Source organism: Lissotriton helveticus, chromosome 12 (genome assembly GCF_964261635.1).
Source record: "Lissotriton helveticus chromosome 12, aLisHel1.1, whole genome shotgun sequence".
Taxonomy (NCBI): Eukaryota; Metazoa; Chordata; class Amphibia; order Caudata; family Salamandridae; genus Lissotriton; species Lissotriton helveticus.
The window spans coordinates 356,142,324-356,163,425 of record NC_136073.1 but is presented as its reverse complement, the minus strand read 5'-3'; positions in this window follow the sequence as shown (position 1 = coordinate 356,163,425).

Sequence of the window (21,102 nt, the reverse complement as noted above, 5' to 3'; positions counted from 1 at the left end):
ACTACACTAATAGTGGGCGTGTGGTCCAAAATGTGTTGCACACGCTAAGGTGCCATACGTGTGGGTGGGGGATTCCCTCTCCTTGCATAACTGTACAAACAACATAGAAGACATACATAACATACAGGATAGAGTCTTAGCATGATTGCAGTATAAACAAAAACATGATAGCACAATTTCCGCTAAAGATGTGCACATAAGGCAGATAATATGCGATCAAGTGTGTAGCCGTATTGGTGGTACGGATAAGTGATTTTACCAACATATGAGCTGACATGTGTTGTGAGCTATATCGGTTGAGCACACACACACGCAATGAAGAAGTGGACACTATAGAGTGTATCCTTACGCTAACGTTTTGTAGCGAATGCCCATATAGAGTAATCCGGCAGAGGTATAGACCCTGTAAGAAAAAAAGTAGTTACCCGTGGGCCTTGTAAAACATGTGGGGAGAAAGTCTTACCCCGTAGTTGATCTGGCATTTTACTCACGGTATTGGCGGTCATGACCCTTTTAGAACCGATTCAGCTGCAGCGGCTCTCCGTAGGAAATGAGCCTCTGTCATGTCCAGGTTTATATACCCCATGCAGTAGATTCAGGTGTATTGCATCGTTTCCCTGCAGCGAGTAGCGTCTGATGAAGAAATAGTCATAGTAAACAGATGGGCGTGTTCTAGATTGTCTGCAGGTAATGGCGGAGGTGTCACATGGAGCGGAGAAGTGCACGTGTGCCCGTTACCATGGCGAGCTGTCAATACAGTTCCATGCGCGGTATGAGTAAGCGACAAGGGAATAGAAAAGGGACTAAGGAGCACAAGTGTGTAGTGCGCGCTCCCAGGAGACTTGAACTGGGGCGTTTTAGATGCAGACAGTGCTCAATTCAAGGAAATTACATGGGCGGCATAATAGGGAATGAAGAATCAAGTTAAAGATGAAATTAGAAAAGCGCAAACGTTAGACTGGGACCTATGACAGGAGGGACTACCAGGATGTAGCTAGACAATGTAATTAGACAATGTAATTGTTTAACGCATCAGTCCTTAGGCCCATGGGCAGAGGTAGATAGAATGAATATCAGTACATGGCTTTGTCAGTGTGCCCGGATGGGGGGCTGAAGGTGTAATGAGTGTTCAGGGGTCAGTGTCTGGTCCCCGCATTTTCAGGTCCTAAGGCTATACCACGGGATGGAATCGTTGAGTCCTTCGTGTTCTGTGGACAGACGGTGGATGCACCATTGTTCTTTAGCCAATAGAGTCTTCTCATTGTTTTGTGAGTCATGATCGAACTGTTCGATCACTGTCCAAGTCATGTCATTGGGAGTATTGCCACTCTGTATGTAATGGTCAGTGAGGAGGCTGATGTTCTTCTTGCATCTTATTGTACTTCAGTGCTCTACTATGCGAGTCCTGACCTTCTGTGTCATCATGCCCACATAACGGAGGCCGCATGGGCAGGTGATTAGATAAACAATGTTGCTGGAGTTGCAGTTTGTGTGTTTTAGCTGCTTCTAGGTCTTCCCTGGCTCCAAATTAAGTGTTTTGGATTGGTTGGTGAGGTGACACACATAGCAGTCGTTGCATGGATATTATCCCGTGACTTTGTGGAGACCCCATGTAGTGAGGATTGTGTTGTTAGGTCTGATCTGTTTTTTAGGTCGTGTCAACACTAGTTGGTCCTTCAAGTTGCTGGCACATTTGTAGGCAAACAGTGATGCGCCAATGTTTTCGGATGATGCTGGTGACTTTATTTTAGGCCACGTTGTATGTGGTAACACATGTCATGGGTGGGTTGGGTTGATCTTTGGTGATGGTTTCAAGTAATGCCTCCCTGTTTTGGTTGCGTGCTCTTTTTTTGTTTTTTGCGATCATTTTGGGTGGGTAACTACTTTCCTGTAGTTTAGAGGCAAGTGTGGTAACCTGTTGTTTGAATTCATTGAGTTTGCTGCAGTTCTTGGGGATGCGGAGAAATTGCCCAAAGGGAAGATTTTCCCTTAGGGCTCTACGGTGAAAGCTGTTGAAGTGTAAGAGTGAGTTCCTGGCTGTGGTTTTGTAATGAGTGTTGGTTGCCAGGACTCCTGATTCAGCTGTTATATGGAGGTCAAGGAATGCCAGGGTGGTTGTGCTGGTTGTGCTGGTGAACCGAAGGTAGGGATCCCTTTCATTTAGCCATGTCAGGAATGAAGTTAATGATTCTGGTGTGCCCTCCCAGATCATGAAGATACCGTTGATGTAACATCGCCACAATAGGATTTGCCATGGTCCATCTATATCCCCCACTTTGGTGTGGCATACCTTTAAAGCCACTGCCCGAGGACTCATCATTAATTTTGTGGGCAGGAAAAAGAAACATACCCTCATTCAGCATAAGGTTTTATTACCCAATATCAAGCGCTTAGAACATCAATTTTACACCTCCTCATCATATTCCACTTTGCAGAAGCTTGTCCGTGCTAAGCTAGAGTTTAACAAGATTTCTACTGACAATGCTTCATCTATTCTACTTCGTAGTAGTGCCCGATATTATGGAGGCCACAATAAACTCAGATCACTCTTAGCGAATTATCTCAAGTCTAGAAAAGAGATGGTATAAAATTTTAATAGACAACAAGGATAATCTGGAATCAGAGATTACTAAACTATGGGACCCCTCCATGGTTCAGATTTCAGATAATTTAGTTAAACTGTGGACAGATTCTTTTTCTATGTCTCAAAAAATAATCAAACCTTCTAATTTAAGAAGAAATCATTTATATACAATGTATAGAGTCTATTGGACTCCAGCGAAACTTTCTAAGATGTCTGCAGTTCAATACTCTTGTCCCAGATGCAAGTTTCAAGAAGCAAATGATATACATATGTTTTTTGAATGCCCTAATATAAGTAACTTCTGGGGACAAGTGTGTAGGTTTTTGGAGGAGGTACTTTCACTTTCACTTATATGTACTCCTAGATTGGTTTTTTATGGTCTCCCATTTGATTATGATATTAATAGCAATTTATCACAGTTTATTTTTTATGTAATATTGATTGCTAGAAGAGAGATCTGTAAAGAGTGGAAGTCGGTACTCCCTCCGATATTTGCAGACTGCCTCAAAAACATCATGGCGGTGAGTAAATTGGACACATTATGTGGGGGAGAAAAGTCTGCTAATTTGTGGTCAGCCTTGAATGCCTGGAGTGAGAAATAAACTGATAGTCCAATGATTATGCCAGAGGTCTTGTGGTCCTGTCCTTCCTATGTAGCAAGTACCATCACGAGAGGAAGTTGGACGGGTAACAACCCTACCTCTAGGCAATCTTCATCGGCTATTCACAAACACGAGGGCTGGAAAGGAAGGTTTGTGTCAGTGGCCTGAAGACCGCCTATCTAGAGCAATTATCTACTGGTGGCATATATGAGGACAAAAAAAAAAAAAGTCTAGAAAAGAGAGGACTGTGATAGACTCCATTCAGTCAGCAGATGGGATACATCTTTTCAAAAATCAAGAAATCCTCGATGAATTTACAATATTTTATAATATTGTACATACTCCAGAAGCGCTCGTATCGAATTCTCTTATTGATTCTTATCTAAGCAACATTCCCCCTCCTCTAGTCAAGTCAAGTCAGGATATTTGTATTGCGCACATATCACATCCAGAGAGTCTAAAGGCGCATGCAGACAGTTCTGACAAGGAGGAAACAGCTGAAGTTAACAAAAGAGCCAGGTCTTAAGCTTCTTTCGGAAACTAGTGTGTTCAAAGGTTGTGCGCAGACTAAGAGGCATTTTATTCCAGAGAGATGGTGCCAGGAAAGAGAAAGCACGACCTCCATTCCGAGCGGTTTGAATTCTTAATGGAGTGAGTAATGACTCGGTGCTAGATCTCAGCTGTCTCCCTGGCAGGTACCATGTGAGTTTCTGGGTCCAGTATTTTGGGCCCCTTCCATACATCTGTTTATGAACCATACATAGTGTTTTAAACATAATGCGTTTTTTTACAGGGAGCCAGTGTAAAGTTTTTAAACACGGCATAGAGGGGGATCTTCGGGGTAGGTCCAGACCAAGGCGAGCTGCAGTATTTTGCAAGACCTGCAGCTTCCTGAGATGGCATTCATTTGTGGCAAGTAATAACGAATTGCCTTAATAAAGCCTGTTTATGATGAGGCCCTGTACCAAAGGTTTATGGGCTTCCACCGGTATCCATTTGAAAACCCTGCGCAGACCACGCATGATGCCAAAACAGGTGCCAACAACATGGTCCACTTGCGCTTTCATGGAAAGTTTATTGTCCATGTGTAAGCCTAAATTACAGACAGATTCCTTGGAGGACGGGCAGTCACCCAATTGAGTAGGCCACCAGTCCTGAGTCCAAAGTTCATTGGCTTTGCCAAACAGCATGACCTCTGACTTGCTGCCGTTTAGTTGCAGATGATTTTGATCCATCCAGTTTTTTACCTCCCTCAAACAGTTCTTAAAACGGCCTTTAGTCTTGTTAACATCAGAACTAAGAGTGGCCAAAATTTGAGTATCGTCGGCATAGGATAAAACATCGGAACCGAACGCTCTGATTACTTTGGCCAGGGGTGCCATATAAATATTAAAGAGCGTGTGGCTCAAAATAGAGCCCTGCGGCACCCCCCTTTTGACAGGACGAGTACTAGCCTGGATTTGGCCTATTTGTACCGTGGTCGTTCGGTTGGTTAAATAGCTACTGAACCACTCCAGTACCTGCCCTCTGACACCAATCTCCCATAGTCTCTGAATCATAATACAATGGGAGATGGTGTCAAAGGCCGCAGACAAATCCAAGAGGACCAAGATGGAAGATTGACGTTTGTCCAGAGCAGTTCTTATATTGTCTGTGACCTCAACCAGTGCTGTCTCCATACGGTGGGCAGCACGGAAACCCGACTGTGAGATGTCAAGTAGGTCGTTAGATTCAAGATATTTCACCAACTGTCCATTGACCGATGCTTCTAGTATTTTCCCAAAGTACGTGAGCAGGGAGATAGGTCGGTAATTTACATAAATGTTGGCGTCCGCTCCAGGTTTTTTCAATATCGGCCTTACTCTTGCCGCCTTCCAGATTTCTGGGACCTCTGCCTCCAATAGTGATTTATTTAGTAGGCAAGTAAGGCGATCCACCAACACTGGAGCGAGTAAGGTAAATAATTTTGGAGGTAGTTGGTCATTCGGGGAGCCTGATTTAATCTTTTGACCTACCATAAAGGTCTTATCTTCATTAAACATTTCAAAGGTTGTCCATCTAGAGGGAGACTTATCAGTGATGGAATTGTAATCATGATTCTGTGTAGTCTGAGAATCTAAGCTGAAAGGTTCACATATAGTTGTAATTTTATCCTCCAAAAATTTGGAGAGGGCTTCAATCCATTTTACAGTGTCAGGAGTAGATGATGGATTTTTTGAAGAAGTAAATTCTTTTAGAATATGATGAAGCTCTTTTGATGAATTTTCAGCTTTGAATATACGATCTGCTAAGTACACCCTCTTGGCTGATCTTATTTCCCTCATATAGTTAGTATGTAATGTTTGATAGGACCTTCGATCGACGACATCCTTACTTCTTCGCCATTTTTTTTCAGCAGTTCTTACAATGGCCTTAGTTTCTTTTAGCTGTTCCGTGAACCAGGGCGATGGTTTCTCCCTACACCTGACCATACGAAGGGGGGCAATATCATCCAGTGCCCTGCCCTCCTTCATCCACTGATCTTGATTTTAATTCCCTAGATTCGGATATTTCACTCCAAGAGATTACTAGTTCCCTTAACTCACTAAAGAAAAATAAACCCCATGGTCCGGAGGGTTTCGCAGTACAATTTTACTTACATTTTTCAACACAAATTTCCTACTCCCCAAACTCTTTAATCTCTTTCAGCACTTCTGCACTACTGGCAAGGTGAGCGGTACTTTCTTAGGAGCCTCTACTTGTCTCATTCACAAAGATGGTAAAGATCCTAAACTCTGTAAAACTTATTGCCCTTTATCCTTGATAAATGTGGACTATAACATTTTTGCAAAATTATTGGCATTACGTCCTGAATCACTATTACCCCATATGATTGGTCCAGAACAATGTGGTTTTGTTAAGGACAGAGTAACTATTGGTTATTTTCAATGTTTTGAATAAGGAACCTACTTATTCTTATTCTCTGGCTGGGATATCTATTGATGCAGAAAAAGCTTTTGATAAAGTTGAATGGTCTTTTTTAATTTAAGCCACTCCCTAGGCATGGTTTTTGGTCCTAAATGTATCTCCCTGGTTGCATTACTTTATACGGTACCTACTGCTTCCACTATAGTTAATGGTCTTGTTTTAAATTGTTTATCACTTCATCGAGGTGTCCTACAGGGTTGCCCCTTATCTCCTCTTCTTTTGATTCTTTCTCTTGATTCCTTTCTGGCTCGCATCCATTATAACACTTCTATTTCTGGATTTTTATATGGAGATCAACACTTGAAGTTCTCTGGTTACACAGATGATATCTTAATCTTAATATCTAACGCAGAAATCTATCCCCCCATTATTACAAGAATTTTTAGACTTTTCTGCGGTATCAGGATGTAAAATCAACTTTGATAAAAGAGAGATTATGTTCCAGAACCAAATTTTGTTCTAAACATAATTTTGATCCAACTGGATTTCATTGGAATAGTTCTAAAATTAAATACCTAGGATTATGGTTCACCAATTCTATTTCGGATTTGATCAAAACAAATTTGAAAAAATTCTTGATCGGAGCTCCAAACTACTCTCCTCATGGAACCCTCTTTTTCTTTCCTGGTGGGGACGCCTCGATTCTATCAAGCTGATGATCACTCCTATTATGCTATATATTCTCTCAATGATTCCAGTCTACATTCCTTCTATTTTTTAAAAACTTGACTCCCTACTTTCCAAATTTCTGTGGAACAGTAAAACATCCAGAATCACTTTATCCCATCTTAGAAAATTAAAATCTATCCGAGGGGTGATTTTTCTAATTTTTTGATTATATAATGAAGCCTTTTGTCTTAAACAAGCCTCTTACTGGCTACATGCGGACATTTCCTCTTTCACTGCTTTATTGGTTAGTATTGAGTGCCATCTTTGTTACCCTTTCTCTTTCTTGGAAATTCTCTCTTTCATGGACAAAGCTAGATTCACAACTCTTCCGTTAATTAAACACTCTTGCTCATTGTTAAGACCTCATTGTCAACCAACGAGAATGTCTGGAAACACTTCATTGTGTGCTTCTCTTTGACATAATCGTCTTCTCCTTATTAATAATAGACCTTTGTTTTAGAGTTCTTGGCGATCTAAAGGTATCATCAATCAATCAATCAATCAGGGAATTGCAAGCGTGCTACTCACCCTTGAGGGTCTCAAGGTGCTGAGGGGGAGAGGGTCCGCAGATCTGTTTAGTCGAAGAGCCAGGTCTTGAGGGTCTTCCTGAAGGTGTTCAGGGAGGGGTGCGTCTGATGTCTGCCTGTAGCTCGTTCCAGGTCTTGGCTGCAATGTGAGAGAAGGATCTTCTGCCTGCTCTGGCTCTGTGGATGCGAGGGATTTCGGCCAGTGCGAGGTTGGAAGATCGGAGGTTTTTTTTGGGTACGTGGAAGTTGATTCTGTTGTTGAGGTATTTGGGTCAGTTGTTGTGTAGGCATTTGTAGGCATGAGTGAAGATTTTGAAAGTGACTCTTTTATCCACGGGGAGCCAGTGGAGACTTTGTAGGTACTGGCTGATGTGTTTGTGTCGAGGGATGCCGAGGACGAGTCTGGCGGCGGTGTTCTGTATTCTCTGGAGTTTGCGGAAGAGGGACTTTTTGATGCCGGCGTAGAGTGCATTTCCATAGTCCAGTCTGCTGGTGATGAGTGCGTGGGTGACTGTCTTCCTTGACTCAGGGTGATCCACTTGAAGGTCTTGCAGAGGATGCGGAAGGTGTTGAAGCAGCTGGAGGTGACGGAGTTGACCTGTCGGTTCATGATGAGTGATGAGTAGAGTGTGAGGCTGAGGTTCTTGGCATGGTCCGAGGGGGTAGGTGGGCTTCTGAGGGGAGTAGGCCACCAGGTGCTGTCCCATGCAGAAGGGGTGGTACAGAGGACGAGGACTTCTGCCTTTTCGGCGTTGCGTTTCAGGCAGCTGTGGTCATCCACACTGTGACGTCTTGCATTCCTTTCTGGAAGTTGAGTTTGGCAGTGGTAAGGGCGTAGGATACGATGTTGAGGCCGTGTTGTCGGACGATGGCTGAGAGAGGGGCCATGTAGATGTTGAAGAGGGTGAAGCTCAGTGATGAACCCTGTGGGACTCCGCAGATGATTTTCGTGGGGTCGGAGAGGAAGGGTGGAAGTCCAATCTTTTGGCTTCTTCCGGTGAGGAATGATCGGATCCAGGCCAGGGCTGTTCCTTGTATGCCTGCGCCGTGTAGTCTGGCGACTAGTGTGCGGTGGGAGACGGTGTTGAAGGCCGCTGATAGGTCGAGAAGGATGAGGGCTGCGGAGTGGCCTTGGTGCAGGAGGGTGCGGATGTCGTCTGTAGCAGAGAGTAGGGCGGTGTCTGTGCTGTGGTTGCTTCAGAATCCGGATTGGGACGGGTTGAGGATGCCGTTCTCTTCAATGAATCGCGTCAGTTTCCTGTTGACTGTTTTCTCTTCAACTTTGGCTGTGAAGGGGAGGAGCGATAGTTCTTGAGGTCGGTGGGGTCAGCTGTGGGCTTTTTGAGCAGGGTCTGACTTCTGCGCGGTTTCAGTCATCTGGGAAGGTGCCTGTTTTGAAGGTGGTGTTGATGGTGCATTGTAGTTCGGGTGAGATGGCGGAGCTGCTCTGTGCCTAACTGTTTAATTAAATAAGCTTTCTATTTCTCAGATTTCCAGTAACCGGTCAGAAAACTTTCAACCTCTATGAGTTTCTTTTATTTCTTTGCCTTCTTTCTTCTGTTTAATACCATTCATATTGTAAAATCTCTATCAAAAATATTTTAATTGTATCCTCTTTTATTCGAAAGAGTATTTATGGCTAGTTTATCTTTAGCTGCAGATCGTATTTTATCTTCCCCATTTTCTAACCTCCCTTTTCTTTTCCTATGTAAACCATTAATTGAAAACAGCTTTATGGCACATTTTTTATTACATATGCTTGTTATTCTCAAATATTGTTACATCTTGCCCTATGTTGTATGATTAACATTAGATTAATAAAGCTTCCTAAACATAAAATTAAGTTATTTATGTTGTAACATTGTATTATATTACTTTACATTTCATATAAATAGCTACAACTAACTAACATCATTATTAATGACTAAAATATGTTTCTTATTTCTTAAAATGTAATATATTTTCAAACTTTTCCCTATATTTTGTCATCAGGTCGATCACTGCCCTGATTCCAGATGTCTCCACCAAGTCTGAACAATGACAAATACAGTTGAATAGTCACTACAAATAGTAAAATTAAAGCTGTATTTTATGATTTTATTGACTCCATCCACTATTTCAGTTAGTGGAGACATTTAAGTGTACTCTTTTGAGTAACATTACACTCGTTACTAGTTGCCAAAAACCGTAAAGTTACAAGAAATGTGAGAGTAAATTTAACCGCTTGCCTGCGGGGCTAATTCCCCCGCTGGGCTGGGGGCGGGGTGGGGCGCGCACAGCGCCCCGGTGCTCATGACGAGCTCAGCTCATCATGAGCCACGGTGGCCGTGTGCTCATGATGAGCTGAGGTCGTCACGGCCACACCCGTTTTTGTAGGACGTTCAGCACAGAGGGGGAATTAGCCCCGCGTGCGAGCGTTGCGGCTGTTACAACGAGCTCAGCTCGTCATGAGCACACAGACACGGACACGGACACGGAACCACATTGGCCGCCATAAGTGTGGCAGGGTATGCTCAGACGTGAGTCCCTTGCTCACTTTGCCACTGGATTCAAGCAAGCCGGGCTGAAGATGGCTGGAATGCCAGAAACCGGTCCTCGGAAGCTTGTTTCCGGTCCAGGGAAGACATGGCTTGGCAGTTCGGGCTGGACTGTTCCCATGAGGCACAGGGTCAGACTGATTTGCATATAGCCATGTCTGAACTGGGGTGGCGGAGTGGGCTAAAGAACGGTGATGGATCAAACCCAGATCTTTTGACTGGGTGTGAGTGTTTGATTGGCTCAGATGCTCCGTCCATCACCACCCCCTTTTGTACCGCTTTGGCCACCATAAGTGTGGCAGGGTATGCTCAGACATGAGTCCCTTGCTCACTTTGCCACTGGATTCAAGCAGGCCGGGCTGAAGACGGCTGGAATGCCAGAAACCAGTCCTCGGAAGCTTGTTTCTGGTCCAGGGAAGACATGGCTTTGCAGTTCGGGCTGGCCTGTTCCCATGAGGCACAGGGTCAGACTGATTTGCATATAGCCATGTCTGAACTGGGGTGGCAGAGTGGGCTAAAAAACGGTGATGGATCAAACCCAGATCTTTTGACTGGGTGTGAGTGTTTGATTGGCTCAGATGCTCCGTCCATCACCACCCCCTTTTGTACCGTTTTTTGTATTGCGGCGGGTGCTGCAGCCAGTGTGGCGTGGGCATCCTGATTGGGCCCATTTCCCGGGGCGATGGCGGGTGGACAAAGTCCGCCCGCTATCATAATAGACCCCTTAGTTGTTAGATTGAGGTCTGACCCATTCTGGTTTGGGGGCTTGTGAACACACTGTGGTAATACCTATAATGAAAATTAACACTCATGACCACAGCATATTACACATGTGAGACGTTTGACTCTCAATATTATTCTCAAGCCAAACACAGTACATATGCTTTAACTTTCATAAGGAAAGCGACAAAGCTGCACACTTGTCGCTTTTCTTCATGTACCATATTGTGTTGGTGGATTTCTAGTCACCTATCTCTAGTATAACACAAAGTGAGTGACCCTTCATACCCATATATTGAGCTTGCAGTAATTTGCATCATTGCATTTAGTGAAGACCACACTCAGACTCACCTCCAGTGTCATGTTAAAAATGGTGGGGGGGAATTTACATAGTTGGTCTTACCACAGTGTGTTCACAAGCCCACAGACAGGAATGGGTCAGACTAACAATTAAAAACCTGAGCAACAATTGTAAATGTAAGTGTTCATATACATTCACAACTCTCCAATAGGTTGGATTTTTTTCTTCTCTTTTATTTTTCCATTTTCATAGTATCTTCAGTAATTACAGTCCTTATTGGATGTTCTTCAAACCACAGTGTAACTAAAGAATTGCCAACACGTGTTTCGTCAGGCAAATACGCCAATTGACTTCATCAGGGCTAAAACAAATATAGGATAGTCTTAATTTCACATCAATCACCCTACAATCATATAACAGTTACAAGACCTTGTATACAGTTAGTATACTATCAACATATCATAAATTGAAGAGAAATCAGAACTCACTTGTTAAGCAATGAGAGAGTTCATCAAACAGTTTAAGGAAAAAATCTGAAAGGAGCATGCTCAAGAGAGTATCCTTGTGTACTCAATAAATTAAAGTGAATAAAAGAAAAACATGTTTGCAGAAAGAAAGAAAAGAACAGAAGAAAAATATAAAGATGAAACCATACCAATCAGGGAAAGAAAAAAGCGAAACCCATTATTCACCACACCACATTGTGAATAAGGAATAACCATACACACTTACCAAAAGGAACAGTTGAAAAAAGACAATAAGAATATCTTCCCAAGCTAAACAGGTTCCGGAAGAAAGAAAACAGGTTCTAAAGCCATCAATAAGACAAAGTAAGTTCAACAAGTGCAATCTCGTAGTCACAAGTTCATACTTCATAATACCACAAACTATTATGTGAGGAAGAATAATGATTCACTGATTTGAAAAAAACGAACTATCAAGTCACATGTCGTATAGTCATGGCATGCAAAGACATGAGTATGTCTAGTACATAACAAGGTTTTTTAATATAAAAAAAGAGGAAGGCAGAGGCTACAAAGCAATATAACAAACCCTCTTATAACGAGGGTAAAAAAGAATACAAAAATAGGTGTATAGAAATTAGTCAAGTATCGTTCTAACATAAGAGGTCAATCTGTGAAAATCCTTAAGACAGTAGTTAATAATATACATGACGAAGAGCTTGCCGATTAAATTTTAAAATACAATTTACCTTTAAAGCAGCATTATAAGATGCCATGGACGCTGAATATTCACGAACACAAGTGTTTCCAGATAATATAAAGAAGAGATGTATTCCTATTATAAAAATAGTCACGTATAAGAGGATCATCAAAAAGCAAGGCAACTTGCTTATTAGATTACAAAGATGGTCAATAAAGAATTACAATGTCAAAAAATATATAAGAACTATAGTGTTAAGATAAAATAAACACTATACTGGAAAATAAAAACGGTCCAATTGAGTTGCGATAAAGCAAACACGGGCCAAACCTAAACCCCAATCAAAGTGCAAATTCAGTAGAACTTCAAAATATAATGCAGATCATATTACCTAAAATAAAGATCATCGCTTCGCGATCTGTAGTGAGCCAAGTATATTTATGACCTATTCGTACTCCCGGATCCGGTCATAATAAACTGAGTCCAAACCTATGACAGAAAAAATAGCAAAGTTGCTTACATTGCTCGAACCAAGTAACAGATGGCATGTCCCAAGTATACTATCAAACTTAAAGTCTCTACATATTTAACATCAGTCCCAGCAGTGAAAGATATTATTATAAAATATGGAGAAAACCTCCAGACATAAACCTGATAAAATACCTAAAGCAAATCGATACGGTGACCAGCAGCATGTGTACTCCATCAGCGTCTAGCATCAGTGCCATCCTGGAGAAGCCTTATAAACACACAGGTAGCACAGAAATCTATGACGGATCATGTGCGATACTAGAATGTAACACCCAACAACAACAGTGAAGCAGTAAACATAGTCAAGGAATGTCTAATATGACATCAATAAAGTATAGTTGAAGTTTACTACGTAACGTAGACAAGTGAAGTAACAAGTCTGCCCTGAAAGAGACCATAAATGACATATATTCCAATAAAGTCCGACATTAGGGCAACGAAATTCGCATGTTTAAAAATGAAGATTATTGTACCATATATCTGCTTGCACACATAATAAATCGGTATAGAAAATCGGAATTATAGATACAAAACACCCGAAGGTTGAGTACATGGAAAAAAGACTATTGTAAACGAAGGGTGTAATGGGCCCAGCTCTCAAAATCATAACTCAGATATACCATAGAGAACAATGTAGGTCTCAAAAAATTCCACTAAATTTGATTGTACCATATATCTGCGTCCCCACGAAATAAATCAGTATTGTAAAAAACTGAATCATATATATAAAAACCCCAAAGATTAAGTTTATAAAAAATAAGGCTATTGTAAATGAAGAGTGTAGTGTGCCCAGCACACAAGGTCATGAGTCAGATATACCGTAAAGAACATTACAGGTCTCGGAAAATCCACTAAATTTGATTAAAAGAACAGTCTATACCACATTGCGCTCAAGAGGTTATAATAAAACCTCATGACCCATTCTAGCGTGCCTCATCTAATGCAACCTAAGTATGACGATACTTGAATCTACATAGGTATTCTAAAACTTAAAAATACAGAGGGGAGAACAGTTATTATAAAGGGGTATATTTCACCCGGTTAAAAACAATAAGGTTCACCAGTAACAGTGAGAGCCAAAAGAAAAAAAGGAAAGAATCAGTAAATGTTCACCAGTAACAATGAAAGCCCAGAAGGGGAAGAAAAGAGTAAATATTAACAGTACATACCACAGTAAATATAGTCTCATATACACTAAGCATATGATAACCCAATGATCCTACTTGGTCCTAGAACATTACAGTTTAGTCATCAGTAACATAATATTCATTTTATGAAAGATAAAATTCAGAATCATTGCATGGAGAGAACCTTCCATCTATACAAATCATTCTCATATCTCAAGAGGCATTATACATCATTCTTTAGAAGATACAGCACAGAGAACATGATAACAATACAGATGTATTAAGTTCCCAGGAAATATTGTAGTTCATTATCGATGTTGATTCCCAACTCTACAGCATGAAGTCCAAGGATACAGCGTGCTTCTGCCTGTCTCAAAGCGAGTTCACGGTTCCCACCCCTAGAGTTAATGGGTACACTTTTAAGGCCATGGAATTGGAATGATAATTGTTTACGTTGCTCAGGGCATTCTGATGCATGAATACCTATTAGGTATCTTCCATCAAGTTTTTTAAGAGCCCTGAAATGTTCAGAAATGCGTTCTTTAAGGCACCTTATTGTGCTTCCCACATAGATTTTGGAGCACTTACACACAATGATATAAACCACACATTGCGTGGTACAAACTATGTGTTGTTTAATCAAGAATGCCTTGGAACCATTATATTGAAATTCCCTTTTATTGGTACAGGCAAATCTAGACATACTGCAGTTGGCACATTTAAATGAGCCAAGATTACGTTTTAGTAATTAGGTCTGATTTGATCTATCGCACTAAGGATAACTTGGGCTTATCATATTACGGATAGTTTGCCCCTTGCGATATGTTACATTGGGGTGCTTGGTCTCATATTTTTACAGTTGTGGATCTAATGTAAGTAGATGCCAATGGCGTTTAAGAATATTGAAAATGTTGTAAGACCAAGGGTGGTAATTGGTCACCATTCTAATCGGAAGCAATTTATCCATGTTAGTGGGTCGGAATTTCAAAGTTTCAGTCCTAGCAAGTGTATGTGCACGCCTTTTGGCTTTGGTTATGACTCTTTTGTCATAACCTCGAGCCAAGAATCTGTGTTCCATGTCATCTGCGCAATCATTAAAGTCCTCATTATTTGAGCAATTCCTTCGCACCCAAAAAAATTTACCAAAGGGTATTGTAAATATTTGTGTCTTGGGATGGGCACTATCTGCATGCAATAAGGAATTGCAAGATGTCTCTTTCCTGTGCATCCTGCAGTTAATTTTCTCATTTTCTACATATGGTTCTACATCCAGAAAGACAATTAAGTCCGCACTATAGGACATAGTAAACCTCATGTTGTAGCTGTTATTGTTGAGATAATCAAAAAAATGTTGCAAATCACAAATGCTGCTGGTCCATATTAAAAGACAATCGTCAATGTATATTCCAAAGTACTTGATGTAATCATGCCAGGCAGCCCCGGATTGGCCCCAGATATGCGTCGCCTCGAACCACCCCATAAAGAGTCAGGAAAAGGACGGCGCAAATCTGGAGCCCATCGCGGTCCCACAGATTTGTTGGTACCAGTCAGATTTGAAAAGGAAAACATTATGTTCCAATATCATTTGTGCCATAGTTATTAGCATTTCAGAATGTTCCAGCAGTTCTACAAGTCTTTTATATAGAAAATATCGTAATGCCTCGAAACCATGTTGATGGAGTATATTAGTATGAAGAGAGACGACATCAAGTGTTACCAAGATCATAGATTTATCCCATGGTATATCCATAATGATATTAAGGATATGTTTGGTATCTTTTATTGTAGATGGGAGATTGGTCACATACGGTTGCAAATAGGTGTCTACAAATTCTGATATTTTCTCAGTTGGTCCACCAATTCCAGACACAATAGGCCTCCCTGGTAGCCTAGTGGCATTTTTGTGAATCTTGGGCAAAGAATACAAGCAAGGGTAGCGAGGTCTATCAATTATCAAATATTTGTATTAATCCTCATTCAACAATCCTGTAGTAAACCAAAGTTTAAGTTGTTCATTAACCAATTTGGTGATTTTAAATACAGGGTTAAAAGATAATTTTTCATAACACTGTTCATTGTTCATTTGACACAAAATTTCGTCTTCATAATATTCCTTACCCATAATCACAATATTTCCACCCTTATCTGCTTCTTTTATAGTGATCTCACTATTTGTCATGAGCTCTTTAGGGCAACACATTCAAAAGATGTAATATTGTCCACATGTGCATAAGTTTGTGATCATTAATAAGGGCTTCACATTTGTCTAGTTCATTGTTAATGACCTTATGAAATGCATCGATATTGTTGCCACTAGAAAGTTGTGGTGTCCATTTTGATCTAGGTTTAAGGCCACTATCAACACTATGATTAGTACTATATTCCAAGTCCTGAAGCACCTTATGCATAGTGATGGGATCTTCTTCACTTTCAGTATTGGACAACAATAAAGTGGTGTCACGAATATCTTGTATACACAAAACACCAACAATGACTTCAGATGCTGGTTGTTTATTCACATAAATATCAGAAGCAAAAAACTTGTTCAACTTAAGGTTCCTAACAAATTTGTATAGGTCAATTTTCACAGTGGTCGAATCACAATAGGCAGTTGGAAAAAAAATGATTCCCTTGCTTAGAACAGAAACCATGTCTTTTGAAAGGGAGATACTAGACAAGTTAATAACTTGCATTTCCTTTCCAATAGTACTCATTGCTTGGCTTTGCTCCACAAGCGTGTGTGTTCTCCCTTTCTCCTATTCCGGGATTTGCCTCTCCCCCTATATCCTCTCTTTGTCTTCCTCTCAGATCCTCTCTCTGCTTTATGTTATTTTCCTTGTTCCCAATGATAATTCTTTGAACTTCGCATAAAAAATTATTTCCCATCGGTGTACTAGCTGCTACTTCCATGTTACCATCCCCACCTCTTACTGAGATGTTACTAGATGAAGCTGTTCTTACAGCACTAAGTAGGGAATTTTTGCTTACTCCATGTTGTAAATCTTGTTTAACTAGGATGTCAACTTTTTGGGCGAAAGTAAAAACCCTACCATCCGGCTTAAGTTTATGGGCTTTTTTGTCTTTAATCTCATCCTCAAATTTGGGTAAATCCCTTCTAGGATTGCATAATTTTTCTTAGTAGCCTCTGCAAGTTTCAGTTCTTCAATTTCTTTATCAACAATATCTGCCTGCTCTGCAGCCTGAGTAGCCTTTCTATCCGAAATCTTAATAAGCAAATTCATAAGCCGCATTGAATTTCCCGTGAGTTCTTTCTCCCAGAGAAGGAGTAAATCCTCCTCTAAATCATCATACATGGGAAGGATGTTAGATCGGAGGCCCCTCGGGATTCTTTCTAGTCTAATGTATTCTTTAAGTGTGGCCCGTCCCACCACTTAGCAATTTCAGTCTTTTTAAGACCCTCTAGTCTCATGAATTTCCTCGTATGACCGTCATTAGGTTTGGAAATACCCTGGGTTACAGCCTTACTGACCAATATACCTGCACATACATTTTTGTACAGATCCTCAGCTACATTACTTCTTTCCATTCTAGAGCACATATTTTTATTTATTAAGCAATTAGTATATACCACTATCTGCAGCAACCCCAATATGAATCAAAACTGAGACGATATGGCAGTCGGGAAATTTCAATGTAATGGTTCCAAGTAATTCTTGATTAAACAACACATAGATTGTACCACGAAATTTGTGGTTTATATCATTGTGTGTAAGTGCTCCAAAATCTATGTGGGAAGCACAATAAGGTTCCTTAACCCCTTCGACGCGCGTGACAAGGTCAGCTCATCATGGGTGTTACCTGCGCTGCGCGTGTGACGAGCTGACCTTGTCACGTAACAAGGGTTTTTGCGAATCGCAGCGCGCAGCGGGAAAACCGCTAGCGCGCATGCGGTTAAAGAACGCATTTCCGAACATTTCAGGGCTCTTAAAAATCTTGATGGAAGATACCCAATAGGTATTCATGCATTAGAATGCCCTAAGCAGTGTAATCAAATATCATTCCAATTCCATGGCCTTGAAAGTGTACCCATTAACTCTAGGGGTGGGAACCGTGAACTCTCTTGAGATAGCCGGAAGCACGCTGGATCCATAGACTTCATGCTTTAGAGTTGGGAATCAACACCGATAATGAACTACAATATTTCCTGGGAACTTAATACATCTGTATTGTTATCATGTTCTCTGTGCTGTATCTTTAAAAGAATGATGTATAATGCCTCTTGAGATATGAAAATGATTTGTATAGATGGAAGGTTCTCTCCATGCAATGATTCCAAATTTTATCTTTGATGAAATTAATATTATGTTACAGATGACTTAACTTTAATGTTCTAGGACCAAGTAGGCTCATATGGTTATCATATGCTTAGTGTATATGAGACTATACTTACTGTGGTATGTACTGTTAATATTTACTCTTTTCTTCCCCCTCTGGGCTTTCATTGTTACTGGTGAACATTTACTGATTCTCTCCTTTTTTTCTTTGGGCTCTCACTGTTACTGGTGAACCTTATTGTTTTTAACCGGGTGAAATATACCCCTTTATAATAACTGTTCTCCCCTCTGTATTTCTAAGTTTTAGAATACCTGTGTAGATTCAATTATCGTCATACTTAGGTTGCATTAGATGAGGCACGCTAGAATGGGTCATGAGGTTTTATTATAACCTCTTGAGCGCAACGTGGTATAGACTATTCTTTTATTCAAATTTAGTAGCATTTCTGAGACCTGCAATGTTCTTTACGTTATATCTGACTCACTCAAAGTGGCTTTCAATAAATATCATGTATGCCTGAAAAATCCCAAAAAGGAAGTCCTAGCCACCCGGTTCAAAAGATAGCTCCAACCATAGCAAGGAACTCTTCGTCATCCTCAAAGAGTTCAATAACCCCTCAGCAAGCGAGAACACCGTAACCACCTTTGCAGGAGCTCTGTGATACTCTCGCAGACCTCTTCTGAAGCAAACTCACCACCATCTATGAACACTTCGGCCCACACGCAACCAGCGACAACTTCGACAAACTACTCAAAAGCAGCAACTCTACCTCAAACACTATAATAACTACATGGCATCAACTAACTATGCAAACCACTGCTACAACTATGAGCTCCATCCACTCAGGAACACCCAGAGACCCCTGCCCCCATCACATGTTCAACCTGGGGAGCATATCCATCAGTAAGGCACTCAGCATCATCCTTATTTCATCCATCACCTCTGCTTCATTCCCAGAAGGATGAAAACACGCAGAAGTAAAACCTTTGCTAAAAAAACTTACCACTTATCCAGAACAACTCAAGAACTACTAGCCCATGTCCCTGCTTCTGTTCCTGGCTAAAATCCTGGAGGAACTGCCCGAATCGCAGCCACAGATGACATCCAATCTCTCCTAGACCAGGGAATTACTGCAGCCCTGATCCTCCTCGATCTTTCCACATCCTTGAACACTGTGTCACACTATGCCCTCCTACATGGACTCCATCAGATAGGTTTTCAAGGAAATGCCTTAAATGGATTGCTTCCTTTCTCAGCTGAAGAAGCCAGAGCGTCCGCCTCATGCCTTCCACTTTACATCTCAAGCCCAAAGAAGATCATCTGTGGCATTCCCCAAGGGTCTTTACTGAGTCCAACCCCGTTCAATACACACATGGCTTCCCTGGCCACGCTGGTCAAATCCCATGATATGAACATAATCTCATAAGCTAGCGACACAGCTCATCCTCTCCCTATCCTCAAACACCACTAACACCAAAACTAATTTATGACCAGCGTAGCCAGCTGGATTCAAAATAAATACCTTAACTCAACCCTGACAAAATAGAGGTACTTATCTTTGGGAGCAACATCTCCTCACGGGAGACCCCTGGTGGCCAGCGGAACTGGGCCCCTCGCCTACTCGCACAGACAATGCTAGAAACCTCAGCATTATACTCGACAACTAGCTCACCATGAAGAATCAGACAAACGCTGTCTCCTCAGCCTGCTTCCTCACCTTCTGCATGCTCTGAAAAATATTCAAATGGCTTCCCATCAACCCCAGATGCACAATCATCCAAGCCTTCATCACCAGATGCAGGAACTATGGAAACTCCCTCTATGTGAGCATCGTCTTACAACAACTGAGTAGACTGCAAACCTTCCAAAACGCTGCAGCCAGGTTTATCCTCAACCTCCCAAGAAGAGCCCATGTCACCCCTCAACTCAGGCGCTCCACTGGCTCCCTGTCCAAAAAAGATTCCAGTTCAAACTACTGACCTAAGCCCACAAGGCCCTGCACAACAAAGGACCAGTCTCCTCAAATACAGACTGAATTCCCACCAACCTGGCAGACAACTACACTCCGCCTCCCTTTCCAACACCCATATACACGCTTCCGTAAAAGCAGAAGTGGAGGACCATACCTTGTCCTACCTGGCTGCCAACACCTGGAATGGCCTCCCCTCCACCTCCCGAATGCACTTACCCTACAGAAGTTCAGAGATGGCCTAAAAACCTAGATGATTGACTGACAACTAGCAGCCCCCTCTGTGCATGGATACCCTCATGGGTGATAAGCAGCGCTCTACAAATCATTGATCGATTGATTGACACTTGACATGGCGTGCAGTAAATGTGAGTCTCTCTCTTTGTACAGGGGAGGGGTACTTGCTACTGAGGATCTGTATGAGAGGTGAATTGCTCTGTCTGCCACTGCAGCACTAATCCTGGTGGACAATCCAATCGGTTCCAGATGCATCTTGGAACTGCTTTCTAATGTTATGGATTTTTTTTATTATTGTCTAGGTATCCGTTGTTCTACATTTGTATAGCCAGGGGTGTTGCAATGATCCTACATTGCCCAATTCAGAAAATGTCCGTGGACCATTATTCAAGAAACAGAAGCCAGTATAAATCAGTAGAATTTCTGCTAGGAGTAGCTTCATATAACTTTTGGGCAAAGCCATTATTGTTCATTTGATGGCCTTAGTTCAAGTCACTGGGCTAGTGGAAGTCAATTCAAGATAAAGTTGTGTTTTTAATTCCGGCCTTTGGCTCTGTGCAAGCTGTAGGACCAGTGATACTTAAAGTACGGCCCAGGGGCCACTTGCGGCCCTCTTGACCTTTACATGTGGCCCACCTGGTGAACAGCAGCACAAGCTCCTGTTTAGTTGCTGAGCACTAATATTCAGAATAAAAATGTTAAATAAACGGGCAAGCATTTATTAACCTGCAAATATTAACCTGCAAATAAGTGCTTGCCTGTTTATTTATCATTTTTTTACCTCCTTACACCATCCCTGACCCACCCAGACCCCCTACCGCCACCCTGCTGGCATCAGTGCGGCCCTCGGTCACACCACAGACCTTTGGGA